Source organism: Xenopus laevis, chromosome 2S (genome assembly GCF_017654675.1).
Source record: "Xenopus laevis strain J_2021 chromosome 2S, Xenopus_laevis_v10.1, whole genome shotgun sequence".
In the NCBI taxonomy this organism is placed as follows: Eukaryota; Metazoa; Chordata; class Amphibia; order Anura; family Pipidae; genus Xenopus; species Xenopus laevis.
This window is the reverse complement of record NC_054374.1, coordinates 123,818,126-123,844,932: the sequence shown is the minus strand read 5'-3', so window position 1 is coordinate 123,844,932 and position 26,807 is coordinate 123,818,126. Positions and strand designations below refer to the sequence as shown.

General features: G+C 38.3%; 1 protein-coding gene across 5 annotated transcripts in view; it reads left to right on the top strand.

Moving 5' to 3' along the window:
- Window positions 1-26,807, top strand: part of elf1.S (E74 like ETS transcription factor 1 S homeolog) — a 76,293-nt gene that overhangs the window by 11,006 nt on the left and 38,480 nt on the right. The window contains exon 1 of one of the 5 annotated variants that reach the window (XM_018248073.2): window positions 11,424-11,567. The exons of 2 other annotated variants lie outside the window; for them this stretch is intronic. The gene's annotated coding sequence lies outside the window, so the exon portion shown is untranslated. 5 annotated transcript variants of the gene reach the window in all.

Genomic DNA, 26,807 nt, shown 5'->3' with positions numbered 1-26,807 from the left:
TTACATAATACAAGGAAAGGTCCAGCACTGTAGTTATAAGGGTACTGACAATGAATGCAAAAAAAAAACCCTTATTCAGTTTTATGTGTCATCCGCAATGTTAGGATAGAGTGAAATTAGACACAATGTTGTTTATTGTGGTCCTTGGAAAAGCTGGAGGGCTATGGGGTCCCTGACTTGTAGAACATACATGAAAAGCTGATTTCCTGATGTTTTCTGGGTATCCAGTAGGACAGGTAGGTAGTAGGTTGATGTGTTATAATAAGGATAGCCAGAAAAACAGGCACAAAAGTGCCGCTATTTATAGGATGAAGTGTTTAATACTCCGTGTCTCTCAATCTATTCTAAACAGCCATTAGAGTGTTCTAATTTTGACTTAATAGGATCTAATATAGTTCAACACATAATGTAAATGTCCCTTCTCCTGCCTGTAACACAAAGTCTGTGTTACAGTAAATATATATATTTTTTAATAAGCTGGGTTGTCTCGTTTTCATCTCAGTGCATGGGGCACTGGGGTGCATTGATCTCTCCCCCCCCCCACACTCACAAATGGGATTCCTCCTTTTGCCAACTTTGAATTAATAAACCTGCTTTTCATCAGTTTTCCAGCAGAGCAAGTGCATGTACAGCAAGATGTTAATATCATTCTCAGCAGGGTATTTTTCTGGGCCTGAATTAGAGATTGGTGGTCCAAGGGAATTTTAGTAAAGCAAAGGCTTTAATTTAAGGGAACATAAAAGAACTTAGAGATATCAAATCTGAAAATTGATAGCTGTTTATAAACTACAACTCTCAGCAGTCCCTACACCTTCAGGTAGAACGGTGGGGTTCAACAACAGCTAGTGACCTGTAGGTTGGATATCTCTGATGTATATATAAAGTTTAGTATATACATCAGAGATATCCAACCTACAGGTCACTAGCTGTTGTTGAACCCCACCATTCTACCTGAAGGTGTAGGGACTGCTGAGAGTTGTAGTTTATAAACAGCTATCAATTTTCAGATTTGATATCTCTAAGTTCTTTTATGTTCCCTTAAATTAAAGCCTTTGCTTTACTAAAATTCCCTTGGACCACCAATCTCTAATTCAGGCCCAGAAAAATACCCTGCTGAGAATGATATTAACATCTTGCTGTACATGCACTTGCTCTGCTGGAAAACTGATGAAAAGCAGGTTTATTAATTATTAATACAAGATATCAGATATATATTAAAATGACATTTTTCATGAGTTTAGTAACTAAACTCATGAAAAATGTCATTTTAATATATATCTGATATCTTGTATTTATGTACGCAAATACAAATATTCACCAACTCATATGTGCCAAAGCCCCAACCATTTGTATGCTTATAATGATGTATAAAGTGGCCCTCACATATATATATACTTCAGTATATTGTGCTTTTAGAGCAGCTAAAGGCAGAATCCAGGCTAGTGCTCGAATACCTACCAGCTTCTGCCGCTCTGCTATGCACATCGAAGCTGCGCGCAGTGCAGCCAGCGACTTCCCTCACCAGCCCAGGCACGCGCAGGTCACATGACGTCACGTCAGGTCCGCGCACTTCGGCCTGCGCATGCGCGCAGCAAAGCCGACTCCAGAGGTGAGGCGGTGAGGCGGCACACCTAACATTAGTTTGGGGCACACCAGTGTGCCGCGGCACACAGGTTGAAAAACGCTGGTATAGACTACGTGACAGGCAAAGCCGCAAGACAGAGCCACAGCAAGCCGGATGAAGAGCCGCATGAGGCTCTGGAGCTGCGGGTTGCCTACCCCTGCTCTATGCTATACTTGTGTATTGGTTGAGGATAGGGGTGAAATGATGCAGCTGCACTACAGATTCATTTGTGAGGCTGGATGCTTAATGAAAGGATTGTTTATCTTTCAAACAAGCAGTTTTGAGTTCTTCTCCATTTTTGTTTTGATTCTGTGGCTAGACAGAGATCAGTGCCAGCAATATTTCAGTTAAGTTCTCTTTTGTGTTGCGTCCTATATTACATACAGTATTGTATGAATGTGGGTGATAAACAAACTCGATAAATGCTGCATACATTTTTTGGTGCTATAATAAAGCATAACAACTTAGGGTAGGACTTGGTAGGTGCTAAATGGTGCTTGTTGTAAAATATGTTCATATAGACACTAATTAAGGCATATATAAAGACTAAAGAAAGTTATTCTTATTAATTCATATTTATAAAGCCTCACCATACTGTCTAAAATACGCTATACACTGGCTACATTGACTGTATTTTACCCATAAGCACAACATGCCCTTCAAATTTTTCAGCAACACCATGTTGAGCTTCATGAGTTCTGTGGCCCTTGACATAAATAATTGACAAAAAATAATAATTGATAATAATAATTGGCCCTTGACAAAAAATAATAATATATATATGAATTCAAAAAAAGAACTGCATACTCAGGACTTTTGTAAAGTGAAAAAATTTAATACTTATTTATTTAAACGTTTCGGCTCTAAACACAAGCCGTCTTCAGGAAGTTACTTCCTGAAGACGGCTTGTGTTTAGAGCCGAAACGTTGAAATAAATATTCGATTTTTTCACTTTACAAAAGTCCTGAGTGTGCGGTTCTTTTTTTGAATTCTTACATAAGTATGTATAACTAGCACCCAGGCAGTGACGACTGGAGGAGTTTAGAGTGCACCAGCATATATATACACACTAGACATTAAACCCGTTAAATTAACGGGCGCTAGAACATATGTAGTCAAACATTTATAAAAACAGAATTGTTCTAGTCTAAAAAAAATTCGCCAGAGACGGTCCGTGGGGCACATGCGCAGTAGCGCAATCCCACGGACACAGGGACTGGACGCAGAGACACTTCAACTTTATTATATAGGAGATATATATATATATATATATATATATATTAGGTGCTCTTCATTACATTAAAACCGTGTGTCTGGAAAACTCCAGGTTCCTAGAGCCGAAACGTTGAAATAAATATTACATTTTTTCACTTTACAAAAGTCCTGAGTGTGCGGTTCTTTTTTTGAATTCTTCCATAAGTATGTATAACCAGCACCCAGGCAGTGACGACTGGAGGAGTTTAGAGTGCACCAGCTTGTGGTCAGTTGACATGACCAGGGGCAGCTGGGAAATTAACAAAATGTCTAGCCCCATGTCAGATTTCAGAATTGAATATAAAAAAACCTGTTTGCTCTTTTGAGAAATGGATTTCAGTGCAGAATTCTGCTGGAGTAGCACTATTAACTCATGTGTTTTGAAAAAAAACATGTTTTCCTATGACAGGATCCCTTTAAGGTATAAAGCTCTTAATTACGGAAAACTCCATGTCCCCAGCATTCTGGATAACAGGTCCCATACCTGTATATTTGAATGTGTGTGTGTGTGTGTGTGTGTGTGTATATATATATATATATATATATATATATATATATATATATATATATATATATATGTATATGTGTATATATGTATATATGTATTTATGTGTGTGTGTGTGTGTGTAAAAGGATTATCAAATGGTTTTGATACCATTAGTATATTCGAAGAAAATTGCCAAGCACTCTGTTTACCACTCTGTATACCACTGATGGAAAAAAACTTTATTTCAGCAGTTTAAAAACATTCTGTATCCAAAGATTCGTGGTCATAAGCATGCTATGTCATATGCATGCTATAACTCCAAAATCTTTGGATACGAAACGCGTCAGGACATGGATGTTTTTAACTGCTGAAATAAAGTTGATTTTTTTTATTCCAAGAGTGGCAAATTGAGTGCTTGCCAAACTTTCTTGCGTTTCACCTTCAGATGCAGGTTTGGGGCGATGTACCTAACCTGGTGAGTGTGTGTTGTCCCGTTCCATGCTTTACTAAAGTGGGAGTGGGACCTGGGGTATATACACCCAGGTCAGAAAGTTTATTGGGTGAGCAAATTAAGCTATAAAGGAAATCGATCGCTACGCAAATAGAATTTTTAAAATTCATAGCCTCAAATATTGAGTTGATTATAAATATTGATTCCGTTTTTTGAATCTAACTGAGCTATATCTTTTTGACGTAGTATACCATTAGTACATTATTTGATATTTTCAGTTTACAAGCAGCTTATGTTGCCTTCTACAAATGTGTATGATGTTGCCTTTTTTGATGGCAATTTCTCCAAAGAAGTCAATCTTCAGGGATATGGTCGGCTATAGCCTTTAAAGCAGGAGTGCCCATACTTTACTAATCTGGGGTCTACTTTTAGTGATCTACATTCATAATAGCATTTTTAGCATTTTATGTTGCTTAAAGGGGAACTCCACAAAAAGATAATTTAAGCTTTTTGAAAAGTAAACATAATTTCAAGCAACTTTGCAATATTCATCAATTAAAAAAATATGCAGACATTTCATGATTTTTAATGGTTTCTAACCGTTCCCTAAGCCTAGCCCCCTGCTCTCCTGCTGTTCTTTCTGACTACTTTGCTGAGCTGGCTGACTACTGTTACTTTGTATCAGCAGCCATCTGTCCTTAGCCTGCATCCGCCAAACCCCACAATTCCTTGCACATGTGATTTCAATAAGGAATGGAACATCACAGTGCAATGCATTGTGGGTTATGTAGTTCCTGCATCATGTCTGTAAGCTGTGGAGAAGTTGTTACAATTTGTAACATCAGTGTTTTAGTCCCTCCTTCCCTGCCAGGATTTCAAATGATGCAGAAAGAGAAGAACTGTTAAACAGCTGGATTTCAGCATAGAAAATGGCATTTATTCATACTTTTTGAAGAAACGGGTAACTGTGCTGTGTATATTAGGGGTTTCTGTGTTATGTGGGCCTCTTAATTAAATTTTGGTTTGGAAGCCGGAGTTCCCCTTGAAATATTATATTGATTTATGGGTAAAGTTATATTGCTATATTTAAGAATTTTGTATTATTTATTATGTATTTTTGATGTCCCTCAGGCCTACTCCAAGGATGGCCTAATTTTGTTCCATGCTTATCAATTCCTATGGAGGAGTGTCACGTTATAGTAATACACTGATCAGGGCTCTGTTTAGAATATACTACAGTTATGGGATCCATTATCCGGAAAAGCCGTCTTTCCACAGACTCCATTTTATCCAAGTAATCAAATTTTTTTTAAATTGATTTCATTTTTCTCTCTAATAATAAAACAGTAGCTGGTACTTGATCCCAACTAAGATATAATTAAACCTTATTGGAAGCTAAACCAGCCTATTGGATGTATCTAATGTTTATGTGATTTTCAAGTAGACTTAAGGTATGCAGGTCCTGAGCATTCTGAGCAAGTGTGTAGCCTACAGTTTCATATTTTATAGTCACCTGCAAAAGTACATTTTCTGAGGATACTAACCCCTGTATATAATAAATGTCTCTGTTTATTCAGGTGCAGTAATCCATGGGAACCAATCAGATGTTTGCATTCAAACAGATGACCGGTATACTTCCTTCTGATTAGTTACTCTATGTGATTAGAGATGTAGCAAACCTTTTTTGTACTTTAAATTAGTTAAATAATTACACCCCTTGTTACACACTTATGATTAGGTGCTGTTCTTATCATAGACTTTGGATAGGCAGCCATTGAGTATATCTAGAATCTGTGTGCTTCTCTACTTTGGGGTGTATTTCTGTGTTATCGACAGGGCTCCGCACTGTGTTTGCAATTGCACTGGCAGGTACTTTGGTTGATATTCTATGGGAGATGACCTTCTCATGATTTGGAGCTTTCGGATAATGGGTTTCCGGCTAATGGATTCAATACCTGTAGTTCACCTTAAAATAACATTTTAGTGTAATTTTTTTGTCTTTAATGATCTTCAAAACCCTAATTTTTTCGCATAAAAATAATGTACCTAATGGGCCAGATTCAATTCAGTGAGAAAATGTTTCCTTGTGGTTAATCACATGAAAACTCATGGATGAGAATCAATTCAAGGTGAAAAACCTAAACCAGTTCCAGATACAGTTTTTATGTTATAAACAGGTTTCTGAATTGAATTGCATCTCAAATTGAATCTCTTCTTTTCACATGAAAAAATTTTTTGTCACTGAATTGAATCTGGCCCAATATCTGATAAAATAAATAGGAGTCTCTGAGCTGTTGGCATTGATAAGTGGACACAAATACTAAATACTGAACATTCATACAGTGCATTGTCATGATGTGATATTCAATTAGGTATAGTACAGTTTTATGCATTTTGTGTGATCCATCTATGCCAATATGTTCAGCATCCTTTTTGAATAAATATAACTTAGAACTTAAAGCTTGTCATAAACAACTTTGTGTTATCCCATATGATACTTACTTAAAGGAGAACCAAACCCTTAATTATAAAAATCCCTACCCTACATAGACCCCGCTCCCCCCCAGCCTAGGTGTTACCCCGGGTAAATGCCCTTACCTCTTTACTCACCCCTCGATGCAGATTCTGTGCAGCGGAGTTCACGGGCGGCATCTTCTTCTCTTCAGTAATCCTTGGGAAGTGAGTGGTGCATGCGCAGTTGGAGCAATCGTCTGGTTTGTGACAACTGCCCATGCTCTGAAAGTGACTGAAATGACAGAAGCACCAGAAGAGTACCAAAGAGAAGATGACGCTAGTGAACTCCGCTGCATAGTATCTGCACCGAGGGGTAAGTAAAGAGGTAGGTGCATTTAACGGGGGTAACACCTACATAGGTGTAGCAGGGAGGGGGTTCTATGTAGGGTAGGGGGTAGGGGTTTTTATAATTAAGGGTTTGGTTCTCCTTTAAAGGAGCTACATTGTGCTATTTAACTGGTATTTGGTTACCTTAAAAGAAAAAAAGAATATTCTGGCCACTAGGTGGCACATTTGTTGAAATGCATGCTAGTCAAAAATTGCCTTTTGCATGCTTTTAGAATGTTTGCACTGCACTTTGTTATAAGGGAGTGATCATAATTTGTACAAAATGCTAGTTGCATGTGTAAAAATGTGTCCTTTTTGTTTTTGCTTACATCAGTAGGAACTGGCAGTTTCAAATGCAAGCAGTTCCTCTGTGTTTCCAATAGTGGAGGATTCACTAGCCATTACAGCTACTTGCTGAACTCTAAGCACACATCAACAGCAGATGAACTGGACAATGAGCTATGGGCACATAGGACTATAAAGAGTCGTTTACTTACACAAATGAACAAAGTGCTCAGTGTTATTTGCTCAGAATGATTCTAATGTTATTGTAACCGCCAGGGGGAATGACATGACTCAATTGTGACTGATGCCTCATAACACATACACAAACAATTGGGCTTGATGTATTTGTGTGATTCTTTAGGCTCAAGTGCGCTTTGCATTGTGACACAGACTGCCAGGCTTACAGTGAAGAGGGAGTGTAACGCAGGGTATCCCAAACTCAGAACAGACCCCAAGGACCCAGCCGCGGCTCACTGTTCCGTCTATAACAGACGGTTTTGGCTTCGGGACTAACCCTGCGCTACACGGATGCATCAGGTCTTAACGTGAGAGGCTGTGAAAGGCCTGCGCCTTTAAATATTCTAATTTCGCGCCACATTGCAACGTCACCTGCGCCACTGTTCAAACCCACATCGGCACGCAAAGAGAAAGATGTGGTGGATGTGGCATCCCCGTCACACCCCTACTAGACCACCGGGCTAAGTCCTCACAGGGAGCTTGCAGATCTGAGAATGACCCACAAGCGGATCACACAACACAAATCCCACCCGAGAGTTGAACAGGGGCACTGTGAGTGGAGATAAGTCAGTGAGGCTGATAAGCGAGGTACTTAGGAGGAGAGTTGGTCAACAATTCAGGGTCAGGGGCAGGCAGCATAGGTTCAAAGTCTGGTCACAAGCGTTAGATCAGGACTGGTAGCAAAGGTTTGTGGTCAAAAGAAGGGTGAGGCAGGACTCAATAGTAATAAGATTTGGCCCCAAACAGCATACTTTGTGTGTCAAGACAGAACACAGTGTGATGCGCTGCAACGTGACCAATCATGCCGAGATGCGTGTATATCAGCATCTGTACGCACACAGACAATGGTAAGTATACTTACACATAAAGATGGGCAACTGTGGAATGGCGGTAGCTTCAGGGTTCCCCTGCGTCAATACATTTACTCTCGCACATTCAGAACTGGAGGGAGGATGGACACACCTGTGCAACTATACAGAAGTGCAAGGAGCATGATGGCCTATAGAATTGACATTAAGAAGTTTCTTCTCTTAGCTTGTGTTTGTATTCCAATGTGCTTTTGTCTGTGGGCATACTGTTAATGTGTTACCAATAAAGAGGTGGTTCACCTTTAAATTATCTCTCAGTATGATGTATATATTGATATTTGGAGACAATTTGCAATAGGTCTTTTTTTTTGTGGCATTTCAGTTATTTAGCTTTATGTTTAAGCAGCTATCTGGTTGCTAGCATCTTATTTACCCTAGTAACTAGGCAGTGGGTTGAATGAGAAACTGAAAGATGAATAGCAGAGGTCAATAGAGAGATAAGTAATAAAATGAAACATTAACAATGGAATTGAAGTCTCACAGGGCAATAGGTTTTTTTTGGCTGCCAGGGTCAGTGACCCCCAACTGAAAGCTGGAAAGAGGCAAAAGAAGAAGGAAAATAATTGAAAAAAATAATGACCAATTGTAAAGTTGCTAGGAATTAACATTTTAGAAGATACTTATGTTAAGTTAAAGGTGAACCATCCCTTTAAGAAGTTAGGCTAGCAGGGCAATAAAGAACATATATCAATATATAATAGAAATTATAAATGAAAATGAATGGCCCAAATCACAAATAAGAGTCTATCCCTTTAACTGTCACAGTTTTAGACTGTGATACTGGCTTGAGTGAAAGAAGAACTCACGTAAGCAAGTGCTAGAGGGAAGTTTGTGGTGAGCTGTACATTGCAACAACATTTTTTGTCTTGCTGCAAACAGACCAGATCAAGTCAAAGACGAGCAAGTTTACATTTCACACAGAATGCACATAACTTTAATTAGATATTTTTAATGGTTTTGTTTCCTTGGAATTACATTTTATTTCCATAGTCGGTATATTTTATTTCTGTTTATTGTGTTCACCATGCCTCAAAACAAAAGTATTGTGTGAACCCCTCCACACAATTAGCTGGTGTAACAAATGCTTATCTTACTCCAGGATCCTCCTTATATTGTGGAATCACAATTTGCAGACAAATACACATCTACAAGTCCAACATGCACAGTGCATTAGCACTTGAAACTTACACCAGGGTGGGCTGGTAAAAATGTATTGAGAAGTTGTAAGTATAATCAATGCATTACACTGAAGCACGCAATGTTTGGTAGTGAGCTGAAACATTGCTATTGAAAAGGGATACTGACAAGATTTCCTCCTGGGTCCTAATATCCTTGTGCTAATATCACTTTTGGGTGCTACCATGTTGTGTGCTTCATACCAAGCATGCTATCCAGTCATTTTATGAAAATGTCATTGGTCCATCAAGCTGAGGGGCAGCATGCTGCAACATTGCCCGAGATTCAAAGTTGTAGCTCAGTGGCATACTATACAAACACCAGGTCAGTTCTTGTAGGAATCAGTTGGTCCTTTTTGTGTCTTATTTACACAGCTGCTTTACATGTCTGATGTAGAGTTCCCATATGCAATAGAAACTCTTCTGATGAGCCAGTTCACTTTCCCAGCTTTTTTTGTTGTACTCTGTAGTACAGGTAGGGGTCTCTGTGAAGAAAGAAAATGGTACTTTCTACTCGCATTTCCTTTCTAAAGCTTGCAGGTGGTGGGTTAGGGGTATGACCCTCAGGTGCCAAGGTAGAAATGATATGCATTTCTGTGATCTTCCATGAACTGGCACTCAGTTCAAATTCCAAGCAGGGAAAAACCCTTGCTGTGTTTATTTGCGATGGTGCAACGTTTTGGGGTAAACACCTTTGTCAAGCTTGACAAAGGGGATTACCCCGAAACATTGCACCATCGCAAATAAACAAAGCACGGGTTTGTCCCTGCTTGGACTTTGACCTGAGTGCCAGTGAAATTATTTGTGCTTACAAATTTGGAGGTTTCCGAAGCCTTCTTCACCGGGCACCAGGCATTCACTTCATGGAGAGCCAGGGTGTGCAAGCTGGTAATACTTTATTATATGACATGGTGCATCGCCATAACTATGGTACCAATTTTGATTGGAATTGTCTGCCCAATGTACCCATACTGTCAGTTATTTGTATTGTAAGTGCAAGTTGGGACTTTTTTACTACATAAAACAGACCTATTTTGCTGTGTTTACAACTGGTTTATTGTATTCGTTTTATTAAATAATTTTTTAATGGCACTAATTTATTACTATATACTACTACTATCAGTGTGGAGTTGTAAGTGAAATGTATAGTTCACTATTACATTTGGACACTGTTTCTTCAAATATATGACCACCAGAACATGGGTTGCACAGTTTGAGAGAAAATTTGCTTTGCGGCTAGCATAAAGCTGGCCATAGACGCAAAGATCTCATCGTACGAATCAAGGATTCGTACGATTTTTGGAACGTGTGTGGAGAGTCCCGACATTTTTCGTCCGGCGGAGATCAGTCGTTTGGTCGATCAGACAGGTTAGAAAATTTCTGTCGGCTGCAGGTAATATCTCTGCATGTATTGCCGATCGTCCGATTTTCAGTGGGAGACTGTCACTAGCTTTGTCAGAACATCGGCTGATCTGTTTTTTAACTACTTTATTTGGTCGGAATGGTAAGACTTTGATCTGAATGGTTCGTGGCAGGTAGGGAGATGGGATCTTTGCATCTGTGGCCAGCTTATGTTGGTTGTACTCAGATAGGAGGCCACAGAAAGAAATACCTGCTATAATACAACCACCCATTTAAGATTAATTGAAGCCTTTTCGTTTCTCACTATGTATTCATTAAATTGCTTGTATGTCTCATATTTTTTCAGTGTTTTTACTAAATTCCAGGAATAAAGGCATGAGAGCAAACATCACATTTTCAAGAAGCAGTTGCTGCGGTTGTTGCGTTTTACTTATCTCAGATCGGATCCCTGTTTTTTTTTTTTTTTTGAGTTCTCAAAGCTTAGAATTTGGGAAAAGGACATGCATTATATCTGTAATAGCCAGTTTATTAAAAAGTATATTTGTTGTATGTTCAAGTTATTATTAAACAATTTGTCTATTTGAGTAAAACTAAGTATTTTGTGCATTGTATAGGCACCAGCCTCCCCTATTACATTGCATTCCCATCTCTCTGCTCCAAGGAACACATGCACTTTGCTCTGTGCGTGAATAAGGTGGGGCAGGGCGTTCCTCTTCCCAGCCTGCACTGTGTGTTTTGTGTTACCTGTACATTTGCATGTTTGACCTAGCAGGATAATTAGGCCCCAGGCAACATGGGCGTTCCCTTCCTTATAAGCACTCACTTTCATGTGTGACTCATAAAGCTGAAGCAACGATACCACTTCCTCTAATCTATCGTGGCCATTTTCAACACGGCTGGCTTCATTAAAAACACATTTCCAGACACCCTCACATTGGGGACCCTTTATTTTTGCTCAGGTGGAAACTGGAGCCACAAAAAGGTAACGTTGTGATTTGATTTTACATATTTTGTGCATGCTGTGCTTATTGGGGTAGGATAAACCCTATTCACTGGTTATTCAAACTTACTATACCATGAGTAGAATCCTTTTATCGTGTTTTCTAATATTTTTTTTAAAAGTTGCATTCATAATGTATAAAATATGTCTCAAGTAGTTCACTGCAATTGTTATAGATAAGAATTTAAAATGGTTTGACTTTTAGAGTTTTACAAATACAAAATACTGTAATTATTCACATTTTTAGCTCTGTATGTGTTCTGAGCATCTGTAGTTAAGATTTAAGCTAGATGAAAGTTTGACATATTCCTAGTAACGTTTGTTTCTAACATCTTGGCTGTCTACAGCAGTGATGTACACTCCGTTGCATGACCATGGCAAAGTACAAGTATTTTTCTAGTCCATTATTTTTCATTCCATTCCCACTTTCTGGTTGCCTAGGCTTAACTAACTTTATGTTCATTCTTAGAACATCTGTGCTACTTAAGAGAAAAGAGTGATAGCGTCCATTGTTGGGTAGAATATAGATTTTGTAGGTGTATATTTTTGTTTTCTCGTGTTTTAGGTGTCACAAGTGGTTACAAGGTCTGATCAGGTCTTATGTTGTTTGAATGATGATTGTAAGACCGGCAGGCTGGACCCTTGCTGCCTTTGTGGCTCTTTTTTGCCCTTGGTTTCAGATATGTCAGTACCTTTATATAAAACTGAGTGGAGTATTTTGCACTATAATTGAATGTAATAATAATTATTTTAGTTCAATTCCTCATTTTTTAAAGGAAACTAAGAGCAATTATCTTAAAATATAGTGATCATTCCTATGAAGCCTCTTTTCTTTTATGTTCTGAGAAGTTCCACAAAGACTACTGACTGACGTTCCACAGATACTACTGTTGCACTTGCTCACTTACCAATAAGGGATTCAAGTTACCATTGAAATATTGTGAAATATTGTGTATCATTAAGACATTTTAGAATGAATAATTCTTATTTTTGTTTTTTGTCGCTTTTAGAATTTTTTTATTTTATCTTTTCTTGAAACTTGTGTTATAAATGATGCTATACTAATAAGCTTTGCTGCTTTAGAATACTAGTATGCTTCCTGCTTTTCAGCTCTCTTGTTTTCCAGCAGTAACCCATCAGTGACTTGAGGAGGGGGGCACATGGGTCATAACTGTTGCTTTTGAATCTGAGCTGCGTGCTAAGGATCACACTCACTGAACAGTTATGTCCCATGTGGCCTCCCTTCTAGTTGCTGACTAACTCAGAGTTAGAGAGCTGAAAAGCAGGAAGTTCTGTTCTGTTATGTTAGACATCCAGTCACTCCAAAGATTACATTTTTGCCTAACTAACTATATTATTTATAATATTTTTTTTATTTTGCACAGCCTGACTATTTATCCAGTTTTTATTTTTACAGTGAACTGTTCCTTTAGTAGTAGTTATGACTGAATCATTTGTAAAAAGCACACCAGTATGTTCTAAAATTGCATACTTCTGTGTAGTGCACTGCTTCTTTACAGGCTGAAAGAATAGTATTTTGGTTATAGCGCTTATTTGTTTTCAGCCATATAATAAGGGTAGGACTCTAGTGCATCAAATACTGGTTTCTGTCTCAGTTAAATGCCATATGCAGTATCCGCAAACTGTTGACATGTATAAGCCTATTCTAAATCCAGCTAGTTTTATTGCGCCATATTTATCCATCCCTACTGCTTTGTTTTGGTACATTTAAGGGTTCTGTAATGTTATAGCACTTTATAATTGTAGGTCAAGTTAAACAGGTCATGGAATTCGTCAGCAACTTTTATTATAGTTTTTGGTGTGTCCCCTGACCAGTTACTAGATATATTTTTTTTAATGGGGTAAAGTTGTCATTGTAGCTGTTTCTTGCAAATAAGGGACTTTATTTTAGCAATAACTCTTGGTAAGGATGATTGGAAGTAGCTTAGACATTTCTTTTGTATAGATTTTACATTATTATTGCAGGACCCTCTGTCGAAGTTGTCATTGTATTGTCTTTATAATGTATTGTCTTTGTCAATGAGTCTTTCTGAAGAGTACATATACATGCGGTTTACTGGTAATTTGGTGTCCTGATTAAAAGTCGCCATAAACGCAAAGATTTTAGCGAAGTCGACCAATCCTTCGAAATTATCGTGACGTTAGTGGGATTCGAACGATTGTACATCTTACGATTTTTCATCTGACTTCTGTCCGAAAATTGATCGGCTAGGTTAAAAAATCTTAATCGGTCCCAGTGCAATCTATCTATGCTTGCAGGGACAAGCAGGCAGCTCCCCTTGGTTTTCCTGGCAAATGGTCTTTTTAGTTGATGGACAATTCGAACGATCGTTTCTAGATAATCGTGGTCTCACGATGACTATCGGATCTTTTAAAAAAATCTTTACATCTATGTCCAGCTTAATGCTTGTACCACTTGTTACTGATAAACTATTCCAAGCATGTTCTGTCGCAGATACAATTGTATCAGTTTAAGAGAACCGATTCTTTAATGTATAGTTTAAGGTTTTTATCATTATGGAAATAAGTGTTAGACTGGGGAGCTGGAGTACCATAGAAGCCTTGATGGCCCACATTCTCTTTAAGACATTCGGATTCTCACTTCTAAGGAATACCCGCATGCACCATGTGCAACAATGACAAACCCCTTGGAAAAACATCCCTTTGGAGATGGTTTGGTGGTTTTGGTGTGGATCCATATTTGTTTTCTAGATATTCTGGTAACCAAGCAAGTTGACTGGGTCTTGATCCCAAAATATGTAATGACCACTGCATTTGGAGGCCACATTTGGATGGCTTGTATTTACAACTGTTTTGTCTAGATTGCTTGTATTATCTAGGATTATCCAGTTTAATTTACTGTACAACACAACATGGTTTTCTGTCTGTCTGGTTTTGCTCTCAAATAGTACAGCAGAAAGTATTATTATCCTGTATGAGCACCTTTATCTGTGCAACTAATGGTCAGATTTTGACTTTTTTTGTCTTAATCAGAATTATAGCCTAATAGTATATTGTCTTGGATCCGCATATGGACTACAAAACTAAATAGAATTTTATTTTTGGAGATTTCATTAATGGTCTCACATAATAAAATATAGATGGAGAGACTATTTTTCTATGTATGCATGCATCTTTGTAACTAGCAAAATGCTAAATATTATCTGTTCTAGCACATAAGTAAATTAAACTTGTCTTTTTGGCTTTGTAGACTAGCATAAGTGTAAGGCCACACGAGGAGATTTGGAGAGATTTTGTTGCCTGGCGACTAATCGCCTCGTCTCACTGAGGCAACTTTGGGCGACTATTGAAAACGCATCGCCAGCGTGTGTATTAGCGCAGGCGACTTTTCATTCAAGCCTATGGGGAAAAACGCCGAGGCAGTTCAGGGAGATAGTCGCACAAAAGACGAGGCGATTAGTCGCCAGGCAACAAAATCTCCCCGAATCTCCTCGTGTGGCCTTACCTTAAACCTTTGATACCTTGTTGTTCTTCTGTTGTCAGCTGTTGTTTAAATTTGCAATGTAAAATGATCATGGACCGCTCAATATACCAGGTGTATTTTGCATCAAATGTATACATTTGACCATTGTAATATAATGCATGGAAAAACAGATGTTTTTACTTTACGGAGTATTTTCCGCTTGTACAGTCCTACACACAGATGGGCAGAATGTGCCCCCCAATCTTCATGTCAATCTGTAACAGATAATCCGTAAAACCACAAATGTTACAAGTCAAGTGACCCCAGTGTCTTTCAATTCCGGCTCCTTTTAGGATACAGCAACACTTTTTTTTTTCTTGCTTTGTCTGGCCCAGTATCATTGCTCTTTTGCTGAATATCTTTTTATATTGGCAAATTTACTTTACAAAATAGTAGCTGGAGAAAAAGCATTTTGCATTTAGTGATACAGTAGAGATATAGGCTATTCCCCAGCATAACTGTCTGGTGCAATTACATTCTGTGATGGTTCCTGTGCTGACTGTTGCAGAATATGTGCTTATTTATAGTACTGTGAAACTTCTTGTGTAGGTGGAGAAGGGTGTTCCCGGCTGTGAAAATGATGTGCCCGGTGAATCCAACTCCCAGACCGGTCAAAGTACATAGCACTGCCAATATGGCTAGCTCATTTGTTTGCACAACCAGAGACGCAATATTATTTTTACCTCCCACACAGTTTTGCGCTTTACCTTTGAGTATATATACTTAAAGATACTTCTATATATATTTTAAGGTCATTTAGCAAGTACTGTATATACCTTTAAGTATATACAGTACTTGCTAAATGACCTTAAAAGATTGATTTAGTGATAACTGTTGTAAAACCTTTGTGTTATATGTATAATGTAATCAACACATACAAACCTCCATGTTTTTCTTCTGATAATCTAGGAAAAAGTAAAGTCTTAACTGAATTAGAAAAATGTATGCATAGAAATGTTTACACCATAATTTTTTACTTAAACCACATTTTTTTACCAAGTAATGTCTGTAGCGAGTCTGTTCCCTCTTCTGTTCCTCTTGAGAGCCCTTGAAGCCTTCTTATTAAGGATAACTTGAAGTTAATATTTAAACAACCCGAAGACATCTGCTTTTGATTTTATTACTATAATAAAATGTGGATCTGTTTTAGAGTACACTGCATTCAGCAGCAGATTTGTTATTATACTTTATTTACCTGAATGCATTTTAAAAGATAAGTGTAGGTATCAACAAGATTTGAATATATTGTGTTACTTAAAATATATCTGAGCTTTGCATTTTCTTCTAATGCAATAATCTCTTATGTCACCAGTTAGGCAGAATGTAGGAGAGCAGAAACATGGATGCTAACTGTGCAGGCAGTTACCACTAGGTCTGTTTGTCACACTGGGCTGAGGTTCGTACTTCTGTACCAAAAACTGGAGCTGAAATATTTACAGTACTCTAGCCTATAGCAGCATTGCATTTCCTCAAGCCCAGTGTCATTGGCAGATCTATTGCTCCTGGAACACAACATTTGAAAGGTAAAACACACAGCTATCCCAGGGCTATGGAGTGAGTGGCAGAGTATTTTAAAAATGGCTCCCTGCTGCTTCCCTACTGCCTGTGGCAATCCACATGAACCCTGGTGATTTAGCAGATTATTTATTAAAAGAAAGCAAAGAAAAAAAGGTTCTTTGTTCGTGATAGTGGCATGATTTCTGTCATATGGAGTAACCGGTTGATATCAATCTTATTAACTCAAAAAGGTACTAAATGTACTGTAAACAGTTACCTTTGCAAAAAAACACTGACTAATTCAGAACAGAAACAATGTTTACATCTCTTTCTAGAACATTTTTTGGCTGGTGGAAACCCTTTGCTTTGCCAGGTTATCTATTTATAAGTCAAGGGAGCATCACAAAATATCAGCAAAGCAGAAAGTTTGAATACAGTCATATGAAAAAGTTTGGGAACCCCTTTTAATTCTTTGGAGTTTTGTTTATCATTGGCCGAGCTTTCAAAGTAGCCACTTCTGACAACATGCCTTATTTAAACAGCATTATTTCAGCAGTGACAAAAAGTTTGTTTGATTAACAGAAAATATGCAATATGCATCATAACAAAATTAGACAGGTGCATAAATGTGGGCACCTCAACAGAGATATTACATCAATACTTAGATGCCTCCTATAACCTTTGATGAGTGTCTGGATTTCGGATGCAGTATTTTTGACCATCCATCCATCCCTATAAAAATCTCTCAAGTTCAGTTAAATTTGATGGCTGCCAAGCATGGGCTAACCCAAAGTGGTTTATGGTTTTCTATATCTGCACATTTATACTTATTTTTGTGCATAACAGCTTGCATCCTAGTTGCTGTTCTGAGATTATTGGGGAAAGCAAAATATGCCAATGAAAATACCACTTCCATTTAATTTGAGTAGATGTAATGTCAGATTGTAACAAAACTCAATGAAAGGAATGTATGTGCTATGAAAACTTCATAGTCACTGATCAGTTTCAGAACAGGGAATCAGACAATGTCATTGTGTTGTGACTGCAAGTGAGTTTCGACTTTAAAACACTCATAAGGAAGTAAACCATGTTGAGATACTGTGATTTTAGAATGACCTGTGCTGTGACATACATATAGGGGCACATTTATTAACATCATGGGTGATCTTGCCCATAGTAACCAATCAGATCTTTCCATAGCAACAAACGGCCCTCATAATAACGAATAAGATCTGCCCATAGCAACCTACAGATCCTCTGATCCTGTTTAAGCTAATATGACTTGTTTGTGCAGTGTCCTGTTGTCACTGGGGAGTAAGGGGTTGTTTACCTGCGGGTTGGTCGGCAGAGGGTCAGCACATAAAGAATTTGGGCCACAGGTGGGTTTGGGCCAAGCTCTTCCTGCTACCCTTTCCACCCCCTCCATGACATCAACGACGAGGACAGGTCGACCCACACATCACTACTGGGGCGCATATGTACATTTCCCTAAAGTCATGGCAAAAGAAAAATCCAGTGTCCTTCTCATTACAGGCATAATGAGTTGGGAAACTGCCTGCAGCTGGATTCAGACTAATTTCTCGCATATCTTTGCCTTGTCTGCCTGTTTCCGTGGCTCTTGACCAGATTTCCCTTTAATTAAATGCAGCAAATCACTGAAAATCAAATTACAGGTTATTGCTACTATTTTCCATGTTAATATGGCCTCGAAAGGCACTGTTTCATTAATGTCTGTTTATAAAATCATCTGATTTGCCCAGCAATGGCTCCACTCATTTCTAGAAATAAACACAGATATAGGTATACTTCTGATGCGGAACAATTGGCAAGTCAGTCTTTCGCAATGAAATAGATGTTCATTGTCTTATTTCCATTGATTTTCTACTCTTGTTGTTTAAGGCTAATAACTCTAATCCAGTGGGGAAAAAACCATCCACTTCCTTCTGCCCCTTATATCCATGTGCACTGACTGACATGGAATTAGCCTGGTAGTTCATATACAGACCGGATTTCCGAACGAAAATCCATACTTAAGCATATTTGTGCTGAAATACACTTTGTGTGTCATTGTGAATTTTCAGCACAGAAATGCTACATTATGGATTTTTGTGTCAAAATCTGCACGGTATGTGAACTAACTGGCAGATTCCATGCTTGTCAGAGAACACAGAGTGAGCAGAAGGCAGTGGAGCAACTTTTTTCCACCGGTGTTTTTTAAAGAATCAACCTTTTAAACCATCTCAAGTCCAAGTATGGAAACACAACCATACTATGGGACATTATTGAGTAAAGTTGAGTCCTGGTAAGTCATTGAAATGGCGTGAACCTAGCATAGATAATACGCCATAGTACTCTTACAATAAAGATGCATATTCTAGATACAGATGCATGCATAAGGGAAGGAGGCCAAGTAGCACATATCCAAATTCCAGCTGTTTTTGTACTTAAACTATTATTCTTCATACAGTGATACAGATTTGTTTACTACCCCCTCACACCTCCAAGGTCTGTACGTAGTTGGCATTCACTTGAAGTGACCTATAATCTGGTAGAGGCCCTTTCTGACCACAGAAGAGTTATTTGGAGCAGAAATTCATGATAGAAAAGGAGACCACGGGGATCATTTATGACTACAGTGTACAAAGTGCAAGTTTAGGGTTATTATACCTTGTACCCACAATTTAGCAGTTTCATAGAATTTCAACATCATTGCATCTGCCAGGGGAAGTTGAAGTCAGAATTGTGCTCAATGCATCAAGCACACACAATTGTGCTTTCTCACAAATCAGATGCAGTGGATTTTCAGGTGTCAGGGTTGTGCTCAATTTCCGACCTTTTGTGTCAAAATGACATACATGTTTGATTGCTTGCAAGCAGTGGCGGAACTACCGGGGGAGCAGGGAGTGCAATTGGGCCAAGGCCCGCACCCCCTCAGGGCCCCCCGGCAGCTTGTGCAATGCCGATTTCCTGCCGCATCGGGCGATATTGGGTAAAAAAATCTGATACGGAGGGGGCGGGGGCCTTCCCGCACCAGGGCCCGCCCCCCTCCAGTTGCGTTACTGAGTGCAAGTACATGTGCATCTATCAAACTACAATCATCTTCGAGCTGATGGAAGCATCAGGGCTCCTCTGCATCAGTATGTGCACTGCACACAAATGAATTTGAGAGGCCAGTGAAAGCATTGGTGCTTTGCAACAAAAAATGCGCACATGCACAAATCTGCTTTAGATGCTAATATTTTTAATTATTTTCACTTATTCGTGCAGCATCTACTTTGTTAATTAGCTCTCGTTTGTCTAAAGGTATAGTAAAGGTAACCAACCCTTGATATTATAATTATTTTTTTAGTAAACTAATCTTACCTTCCCAAGTACATAAACAGTTAACAATCTTGCAGCTTTTTCTTAACATAAGGATGACCTTCTACATTATTTAAATCAAATGGCATTTTGTGAAGAATACACAGTCACTGAACATAATAACATTAACAATATGAAACAATTTGTATTTCATATCTCCTTTATAAGTTCTTGTGCTGAACATACTTTTTCCCAGTTCTTTTTGCTACATTTTGAGTTAAAGAAAGCAGCAGGGAATCGAAAGCTACTCCATGTCTTGTCTTTGCAAGGTAGATAATTGCATTAGCAGTCTACAACTTTCTCCTTTTGCACTTTGTTGTGACCATTGTGTTAGCTGGAGTCCATAATGCAGGCGGATTGTCTGTGCATCATGATCTAATTTATCTACCTTGCAAGGACCAAACATGGAATAACTTCAGCTTCCCTGTTTAGCTCATGAATAAAAAATGATTTATCTTTATTAAAACAACAATTGAAAGTATATTTAGCACAAACTCTATTATTTGAACAATATGTATACTGACCCTTTAATTCCCTGGTGATCCTTTTCTTCTCATGGATGGGACTTCACAATTGTGAAAGTGAGAGAAACCACAGCTGCTCCCAACCTCCACTCATGTTTCCTCATTTGTGCCATTGGCCAGAACAAAAGGATCAAATGCAATTTGTTCCTCTACATCAGAGGTCCCCAACCTTTTTTTTTTTTACCCGTGAGCCACATTAAATTGTAAAACGAGTTAGGAAGCAACACAAGCATGAAAAAAGTTGCTGGGGATGTCATAAGACTGTGATTTGCTATTTGTAAGCCCCTATGTGAACTGGCAGTCTCAAGGTGGATATTTGGCATTACATCTAGTTTTTGTGCAACCAAAACTTGCCTCCACTGGGAACATCCAAGGGGTTTGAGAGGAATATGTTGCTGATAATCCACTGGTTGGGGACCCCTACCCTACATGGATCGTCAAATCTCACAGTGTCACCTGTTCATCTTCACACCTATTTAGATAACGGTCAGATTTGCCCTTGTTTGGCATTCTTTAAATATTGGGGATAGTTTACTTGGTGACCATTTTTCTGATCTGCTCTGTGCTCTGATCTCTGATCTTTTCCTCTGTCTAGTCTACTCTCTGATTCATTTCTCTTCCTGGTCTGTCCATTCATCATTTTACCTAACAGGACCTGTATCCCAACCCTTTCCTCTGTACTTGCTTTGTGCTCTGAACAAATTCTCTACCTGTCCTCTGCTAATTTGTTCTGTGTGGCAGACAGAAGTCCAACAGAGCATAACCCTTCTTTAGACTATGCTGCGCCAGGAAATTTGCTGCCATTTGTCAAAGATAACATAATCTCACCAATCTGCAGAAAGTAATGCCTTTTATAGTTATAGAGTGATGTGCCTGAAATCAGTAAAAGTCACTCAGCCAGACAATCCACATATACACCAAGAATCATAAAAGTGAGTTGGAAATATGTTAAACATGACAAAATACTAAACATTTTATCGATGATGTATTGGTATAGGATTACAATGGCAAAATCGGCTGGATGCAAGCTATGGTCATCTGTGCTTAAACATTGAGAAATTGCATCAGTTGCTTTCTATATAGCTTCAGTAGAAGCTCAATGTGTTTATAGCATGCCTGTAGATTTATTTAAGCAGAAATAGGGAAGGACATTTGAAGCCCTGTCTTGGTTAAGCATGGCTTTTCATCTGTTGTCTCCGTAGGAAGAATGAGCATTTGCATTTTCTTGACCTTTTCTTTTAAGGCTTGTTTTGTATGTTTGTGACAGATCATTTGTGTACTGAAAACATTCATCTTGTTGTAAACAAACGGGACATCTGCTTATGTTTATTCTCAACAAGAAATATCCAAATTAGGGGTAAATTTATCAAAGAGTGAAGTTCCGCCACTAGAGTGAAATTCTGCAGCTCTCAATTTATTTATATGGGATTTTGAAAGGCGTATTTATCAATGGGTGAAAGTGAAAGTTCACCCTTTGATAAATACACCTATAAAAATCCCATAGAAATGAATGGAGAGTGGCGGAATTTCACTCTAGTGGCGGAACTTCACTATTAACTTCACTCTTTGATAAATATACCCCTTAGGGTTGTGCTGCTGCCTCACCATAGAGCATAATTACTTTATATTTGCGGCTCTGTACTAAAAATATACCCATTACTCCTTTCATTGATTTTTCCTTTAAATAAGAGGTAAATTCATGAAAACTATTATGAGCCTCTGGGGCTTGTTTATAGGCATACATTGACTAGTGGCTCTAGTTGGCCAACCTCAAGTTTTTGTGACCCCACCATATATAATTCAGAATATATTTCTCTGATTTTACATTGTGACCTCCTCTACTGTAGTTTGTTTGATTTGTTTGTTTCTTTGTGGAATGCCTTGGTTGTGGCAAGCAAAAAAACATCTCCTAATGTATAAATACACATTTGTGGAGAGGGAATGTACTTCATCCACAAAAAGCTCATATGTCTACTTATTTTTAAACATGTTATATTATATTGTTTTATTTAACCTTATGTTATTTTTAACTGATGGATAACAAAAAAGTGTGTAAAAGGCAGGAAATATTTGTCACTTCTATTGCATATCTACATTTTTGCTTCCTGTCAGTTGAACCACCACCAAAGAAGCAGATGTGCAAAGCATCACTGTCATGAAGTTCCATTGCAAAACTCTCTATATGGAACTGTACAGAGATGTGTTTTATATATATATTATGTATACAAATACTTATGTGTAAGAGTTTGAAGAAAAGGGCACCTTTCCTGCAGCTGCTCCCACTGCTGACCTTGTTTTGTGTTAAAAGTAGGAATGTAAACTGAAGTACCAAACATTGGTGAGAGCCGTGTTATCGGCAAGATTGATATGGCAGCACTGCATTAATTAGTCATTATATTGCACTGAAAAATGTTAGAATGGAAGGAGATTATATAGATAAAGACATAAGATGCTAACTAAACTAAACTGCTTTTCTTTATTTTGACAGACAAATAATTTTGGTAACGTTGAATAAATGAAATTTTTTTGGGTGTGGGGTAAATCAGTATTAAAACTTTTGATCTAATTTTTTTTTTAATAAAAAGTTGAGTTTTAGTAAATAGGTCTCTAAGATTTGCTTGTTTAGTGTTTCACCAAATAAGCAGATCTTTGGCCTGTTTGTCCACCTATATGCAAATATGTCTGACTTATCTCTTGGCCTCTGGACCAATGATCAGATAATAATAGGTACCTATGCAGGTCTTTTGATTTTCAGATCTTCCATACATATCTGCCTGATTTTCCACCCATACAAGAGGGTTGCTTGGTCAGCAAACAACCAGATCTCTCCCTGACTTGGCCACTTGTAGTCTGGGACAAAATGGGCAAATTATCAGATTATAAAGGACACCTATGCAGGGCTGCTGGGAACATCAGCATGCCCATGTGGACTTTGGCGACATTTGCAAAACTGTCCGATAGATACCTGGCCAATTTTATGTTGGGTAAGCAGTTGAGTGAAACCCATACGGCCTCATATGCTGCAGACTCAAGGTGGCCATGCAGATTTAAGTTGCGGATTTATTCCTTTTAGACTGATTCAGCATCTTTACTGCCCATATATGGGGCCTTTTGACGGGAACAAAATCAGCCAGATGTCGATTGGGCAGGTTTGATTTTCACTTTTGATTAAGAGCCACATTGGCTGATTGATGCAGTTCTTGCTTTGACAGCTCGTATTCCCATCGTTGTAACCTAGTCATTTGGCCTAGGGCCAAATGATTGTATTAGCCCGATATTGCCCAGCTTAGATGGACATATTGGGAAAAGAATCTGCTAGTTTGGTGACCTCACCAAAGGTGCACATCATAAAGTGTATGGCCAGCTTCAGGCTGAAAGGTCCAAATCTGCATGTGTATAGACTTCAAACATAACAGCTTACTAGGTGGAGCTTTGTTTAGACAACAAAAGATGGCCAAATACAGCAGAGGCTATTGCAAGCATATCGCATTAAAAAGGAATTCTACTTTGATGAACGCATTTCTATGTGTGGGTGAAAAAAACAGTGTTATACATCCCCAATATATTTAGCTGAAACATGATTATAAAAATAAATAAACAGATGTTTCATCAAGAGCTTAAAAGGGGTTGTTCACCTTTGAGATAACTTTTAATATGTAGAAAATGATATTCTGAGACCATTTGTACTTGGTTTTCATTTTTTATTATTTAAGGTTTTTGAGTTATTTAGCTTTTTACTCAGCAGCTCTTACATTTACATTTTAAGCAATCTGGTAGCTAGGGTCCAAATTACCCTAGCAACCATGTATTGATTTAAATAAGACACTGGAATATGAATGAATGGAGATTGTCTGAATAGAAAGAGGAGTAATAAAAAAGTAACACTAACAATACATGTGTAGCCTTACAGAGCGTTTGCTTTATAGAAGGAGTCAGTGATGCCCATTTGAAAGCTGCAAAGAGTCAGAAGAAAAAAGCAAATAACTATAAAACTATAAAAAAAAATAATGAAAACCAATTGAAAAGTTGCTTAGAATTCTATAACATACTAAAAGTTACCTTAAAGGTGAACCACCCCTTTAATGTTGGGGTCAGCGGTAGTCCCTCCTTGCATAGAATGTACTGAGGGGATAGAAATGGAGGAAGAAAGGATAAACATACACAATGAAAGTAAATGTGGGCATCGTTCAGGTATCCAATTGATCGCCTCAGACAGAATGGTGAGATCTGTGATAAGATTAGGGCCAAGGCTTGAACAGTTGCATCTGACAGGAAGTGAAGAGGAGTTGTGGCTCTTTTCACTTCCTCAATGGCATAGTCCCCACTGACAGGTTGAATCAGCAGATGATGTTTTCAGTTTGGTGATGTTATAGGATTACAGGGTGTTCTTTTAAAATGCCCCCCTACAGTTGCAACATACCGTACATACCCACCTTAAACTTATTATTACATTTTTATTTTCTTACAGACCCTAGTTTAGGATCCTGCAGAATAGGCAGATAGCAAGTTGCTGAGAGCATGTGTAGTTTGAATTACCTGCAGGGCTGGCCAAACATAGTTTTCTCTCCTGCCTTTTTGAGACCTACTTTTCTCCTGGCAAAACACATTCCTTTCTTTATGGGATAGGGGCAAGTAGAAGGTTGAGTTGTGGGTAAAGCACTGCAAGTCAAGTGCTGATAGAGGCCCAAGCTCGTTAAAATGTTATTATGCCTGAATGTACAGTTCAAGTGCTTCAGGCAGGTTTTTACATATGTGAAGGCCTTGATCTTTGGGCATTGCAGTAGCTGCTGCTACTTCATTAAGACAGTAGTTGTGCCATACCATATGTATAAGTAGCACTGACTTAAAAAAAAAAAAAAAAAAAGACATTTATTTTGGTTAAAAGCACAAAAAATAAAAATTCAAAAATTACTTATGAAAACCTTGAAAATGACAGGTGACATGGACAGTTTCAGGCAGAAAAATGCTATTGGAGAAATTGCCAGGTGGGCCTTTAGCTTTATACATGCACAAGCCAATATAATACATAGCGCTTATCCTTTCAAGTGGAAAAATTGTGCATTGTATCATACATAAAAGAACCCTTCATCTTGTGAAGGCCATAACAGACCCCTACATATAGTCCGCGCTAAGCAAATGATGAACAGTGGTAGCTTGTTTGGATTCCATGGCCTTTTGCCATGTATAATTAATAAACCCATATTAATGACTCAGTTAAAAGGATAGAAAAATTTATATCAAAAAATGATATAAGTCCCAAAGCTTTCTTCAAGTAAAAAATATTAATTTATTGAAGTACATTTTAAAAGAATTAAAGCTGGTACATACTACCCCCCATATCCCACCTTACGCGTTTCGCACCCTCCGGCGCTTAGTCATAGGTGTGTCACCCATATCTATACTCACTAAAAAGTTAAGTATCACAATAGCCTTTGATATTATGTCTGTCCAAATAATCATCCAAGCCACTCTTAAAGGCATTAACTGAATCAGCCATCACAACATCACCCGGCAGTGCATTCCACAACCTCACTGTCCTGACTGTGAAGAACCACCTATGTTGCTTCAAATGAAAGTTCTTTTCCTCTGGTCTTAAGGGGTGGCTTCTGGTATGCTGATCCAATTTATGGGTAAAAAGGGTCCCTGCTATTTGTCTATAATGTCCTCTATTATACTTGTAAAGTGTAATTTTACAAGTATTTATACAATTTTTTCCAGAGAAAACAACACCAACCTTGACAGTCTACCCTCATAATTTAAGTCTTCCATCCTTTTAACTAGCTTCTGCACTCTCTCCAGCTCATTTATATCCATCTTAAGGACTGGAGTCCAAAACTGCACTGCATACTCCAGATGAGGCCTCACCAGGGACCTATAAAGAGTCATAATTATGTTTTCATCTCTTGAGTTAATGCCCTTTTTTATGCAAGAAAGAACTTTATTTGCTTTAGTAGCCACAGAATGACACTGCCCAGAATTGTTATCTACAAAAACCCCTAGATCCTTCTCATTTAAGGAAACTCCCAACACATTGACATTTAGGGGCAAATTCATCAAGGGTCGAATTTCGAGGGGTTAAATCCCTCGAAATTCGACTGGGGAATAGAATTGAATAGGCAATTCGGGCGAATTTACGCGCTGGCGAATATTCGCCTGGCGAATAGGCGCTCGATCGAATATTCGCTCTAAGGATTTTCATTTGATCGAATGCCTTTTTATTCGATCAAAAACTTGGAAAACAAGCCTATGGGACTTTCCCATAGGCTTTTAAAGCAATTCGGTAGGTTTTAAGTGGCGAAGTAGGCAGTCGCAGGTATTTTTAAAAGAGACAGTACT